General features: G+C 36.8%; 1 pseudogene; it reads left to right on the top strand.

Annotated features, from left to right (window-relative positions):
• Positions 1-1628: 1628 nt before the first annotated feature.
• On the top strand, positions 1629-2411 carry LOC102834874 (annotated as a pseudogene).
• The last annotated feature ends 2267 nt before the right edge of the window (positions 2412-4678 follow it).

Below are 4678 nucleotides of genomic sequence, written 5' to 3'. Positions count from 1 at the left end.
AACTCTGCTATTGTATTCCTACCCATCAAGCTCATGAGATTCTTGGCTCCCAGAAAACTCCCAGATTCCTCCTCTCAGGGTCCAGCACCTGCTCTGTTTTGTTGTTGCTTGTTAATTTTTTCTTCTCCTTCTTCCTTTCCTTGATTTTTTCCAAGTCCCATCTTTGTTTTTTCTTCTTTTATTCTGTTTCTTCATCCCATTTCCTTCTTTCTTTTTTTCCTCTTGATTTTTCTTCATTATTAACTAGCCTCTTTTTCTTTTCATCTTCTGACTCCCTAGTTTTGTTTAGTGCTTTAGTTTTCATTTTTATTTTCTCTCTTATTTTTTTCTACCATTTTATTTTCCTGTGCTTCTTTTCTCTTTTTAGTTATTATAGTCTTTTCCTTGTTGTTACCTGCTTTTTTCTTATTTTTCTTTTATTTTTATTTTTTACTACTGTTTGTTTTATTTTATTTTATTGTGTGTACGTGTTTAGGCTTCTTGCCTCACTCAATGGGAGACAGCCACCATATCCATACAACCCAGCTACAGGTATACCCCATGCAGCTCCATCCACTGGGTATGAGCTTTACCAGCAACTATACCACCTACTCAGTGGTAGCAGACAGCAGCCCACACCAGCCAAACTCACCCTAATGTGAGCTAATGAACAGAATATGGATAACTCTGTTTTCATTCTCTAATCACACCCACTAAGAGGCAGTTGATGAGAACCTAACAACACACCAACATACAATCACCAATCAATACAAATACAACAACACAAAATGAAATGGAACGCATAAACATCAATACCTTTGGCATTAGTGAACTGAAATGGACTGGTATTGGCCATTTTGAATCTGACAGCAACATGGTTTACTATGCTGGGAATGACAAATTGAAGAGGAATGGTGTTGCATTCATTGTCTAAAAGACCATTTCCAGATCAGTCATGAGGTTCAAACTGTGATAGGATAATATACATGCACCTACAGGGAAGACCAGTTAATACCACTATTATTCAAATTTACGCCCCAGACACTAAAGCCAGTGAGGATGAAATAGAAGAATTCTATCAACCTCTTCAATATGAAATTGATCAAACATGCAATCAAGATGTATTGATCATTACTGGCGATTGGAATGCAAGGTTGGGAACAAAGAGGAAGGCTCAGTAGTTGGAAAATATGGACTGGGTGATAAAAATGATGTGGGAGATTGCATGATAGAATTCTGCAAAATCAATGATTTGTTCATTTCAGATATCTTCTTTAGACAGCATAAGAGATGACTATACACATGGACCTCACCAAATGGAATACCCAGAAATCAAATTGACAACATCTTCAGAAATAGACGATGGAAAAGCTCTATATCACCAGTCAAAACAAGGCTAGGGGCAGATTGAAGAATAAACCGTCAATTGCTCATATGCAAGTTCAGGCTGAAGCTGAAGAAAATGAAAACAAATCCAAGAGAGCTATAATATGACCTTGAATATATTCCACCTGAATTTAGAGATCATGTGAAGAATAAATTTGATACATTAAACACAAAAGACCAAAGACCAGAAGTGTTGTGGGATTACATCAAGAACATCATACATGAAGAGGTGGCCAGCTGGGTCCGAAGGGAGCTGGGTTAGGATGGACGAGGGTGTGCTGAATACACTTACGATCCTCATCATCGGCGAGAGTGGGGTGGGCAATTCCAGCCTGCTCTTGAGGTTCACAGATGATACTTTTGACCCAGAACTTGCAGCAACAATAGGTGTTGACTTCAAGGTGAAAACAATATCAGTGGATGGAAATAAAGCTAAACTTGCAATATGGAATACTGTTGGTCAAGAGAGGTTCAGAACATTAACTCCCAGCTGTTATTGAGGTAGCGTAGCAGTTACGAATCAGGCTACAAAACTTAAGATCAGTAGCTCAAAACTACGAGCCGCTCCGAGGGAGAAAGATGAGACTTTCTGCTCCCGTAAACTAAAACCCTGTACAGGGTCACTATGGGTCGGAACCGACTCGATGGCACATAACAACAACAGTTATAGAGGTGCTCAGGGTGTTATATTAGTTTATGATATCACAAGAAGAGACACCTTTTTAAACTGGATAGTTGGTTAAATGAATTGGAAATGTACTGCACGAGAAATGACATAGTAAACATGCTAGTTGGAAACAAAATTGATAAGGAAAATTGTGATAGAAATGAAGAACTGAAATTTGCACGAAAGCATTCCATGTTATTTACAGAAGCAAGTGCAAACACCTGTGATGATGTACAATGCTCCTTTGAGAAACTTGTTGAAAAAATCATGCAGACCCCTACTGTGGGAAAGGGAGAACCAGAATAAAGGAGTAAAACTGTTGGACAGAGAAGAAGGCCAAGGGGCGGGAGCCTGTGGTGGTTACTGTTCTGTGCTATAAACTCTGGGAAATTCCATCTCTGGCATATTTGATCAGATAATGACATCTTTCTGCATATAAACTCTTTAACTGCTATTTTAGGGACCTTGCAGTTTGCACGTATTTGTTTTGTATCATGACAGTAAATATTTGCAGGAAATCTCACTCATTGGCTTTCCCAGGTAACATGCTATGGTAAGCATGCACAGTTTGCAGTCTACAGGTTTTTGTTTGTTTGTTTGTTTTAATTATTAATGTAATGTAAAATAGGTGTACCTTTTAAGTACATTTGATTTTGTGGTTTAGTTATCATGTCATTTCTTTTTAATCCACCTATTTAGTGTCTGTTGCTACAAGGTCTGCTTTTGATCTCCTTTTGCTTAAATACTCCTATTGATTATTGAATTACTTGGTATCTAGAACTCTTAGGAACATTGGCAGGTATACATATTCATCAAACCTGGCAAAATTCCTTTCAGGAATAATAAAGAGCATGACTCCACAGCTTTTCTAGGATGTTTGTTGACAGATTCTCTTTTAGTATTAAAAAAATTTTCCTAACACAAAGTAGCCCAGGCCAATTTATAATTAAATCTCTGTTTGTTCTGATGATGCTTCTAAACTAGCATTGATAGGTTAAAGAAGTTTAGTCTTTTTAATTGACTTCAATAAATATCTCAGTTGCTTAACTGAGTTTTAATTCTGTGTAGCTAGCAGTCACATTTCTGTGTAGCGTTCTAGTTATGTGACAATTGGCAGGTGGCAGTAAGGTTTTCCCCATTTTGGTTTCAGAAGGCCATGAATAGTGTGTTTACTGTTATTCATGTAGTTTTTACTACTTTTAAATCAACTCCCTTTTTTCATAAATGGTGATTGTGTTTGTCCACATACCTCACCTGCAACTTGTATAATGTTTATGACTATATAGCTTAAGCCAATTACTAGTTAATATATAAACCTATTTCTATATTTTGAGGAGTTGGAGGGGAGAAAACAAACTAGAAACACTAAATGACAATTTGAGAAAGGCATAATGCTTCCAGATTCTGATGTGAATGGAAAAATTCTGTTCCAACAAAAATCTTGATCATATACTGTAACAAGTAGTCAATAGCTTACCAAAACCAATTTATACAGACTAATAAAAAAAAGAACATCATATGTGAAGAAAGCAAAAAATCATTAAGAAGACAAGAAAGAAAGAAAAGATTAAAATGGATGTCAGAAGAGACACTGAAACTTGCTCTCCAGAATAGAGATGGTAAAGCAAAGGATTAATTGGAGATACGAAAGGTGACATGTGCGCAATAGAGAATTCTCTTGCCTTCTTGCCTTTTCTTCCTGGTCACATTTAGTTCTGGCATGTTCATATACCAGCTCTTGATTATCATGAACATTACTTAAACATCCTTTTGCAACAGATTTGTATATAAATTTTATTTTTATTCTGGTAAAAATATATATATATTTACCATTTCAACATGTTTAATGTATACAGCTCACTGCCATTGATTCCATTCATGAGCTTGTATAATCATCACTATTTCCAAAGTTTTCCATCACCATTAACAGAAATTCATGCCCCTAAGCAATGATTCTCCTTTTTCCTTCTCTCCCAGCACCTAGTAACCACTAACAAACTTTGATCTCTGTACATCTGCCTAGTCTAGATATTTCATGTAAGTGGGAGCATGACACTATTTGTACCTGATCTATTTCATTCAGTTTATTTTTAAGGTTCATCCATATTGTAATATCAAGACTTCTTTTCTCTTTATGGCTGAATATATTCCACCGGAGTCCCTGAGTGGTAAAAGGAGTTAAAGAGATTAGCTGCTCAGCAAAAGGTTAGAGATTCAAGTCCACTCAGTATGGTTCAGAAGAAAGTCCTGTTGATCTACTTCTGAAAAAGCATTCATTAAAAACACTATGGGGTGCAATTCTACTCTGATGAGCATGGGGTCACCGTGAATTGGAATAGACTTAAGGCCAAATAATTTGCTCATTTGCTTTCCATCTAACAAGGACTTAATACCCAGAATATGTAAAGAACTTATACAGCTTTACAACAAAAAACAAGCAACTCAATCAAAACAGGCAAAGGACATCATTAAATATTCCACCAAAGAAGAAACTAAACCAACAAGCACATGAAAAGATGCTCAGCATCGTTTAGTTGTTACCCTTTGCCATCAAGTTGTTGTTGTTGTTGTCAGGTGCCATCGAGTCAGAACCGACTCATAGCGACCCCATGCACAGCAGAACGAAACAATGTCCGATCCTGGGCC

This window comes from Chrysochloris asiatica, unplaced genomic scaffold, assembly GCF_000296735.1.
Source record: "Chrysochloris asiatica unplaced genomic scaffold, ChrAsi1.0 scaffold00145, whole genome shotgun sequence".
Classification (NCBI taxonomy): Eukaryota; Metazoa; Chordata; class Mammalia; order Afrosoricida; family Chrysochloridae; genus Chrysochloris; species Chrysochloris asiatica.
Note: the sequence above shows the minus strand (reverse complement) of the source record. Positions and strands in the feature narration are given on the sequence as shown.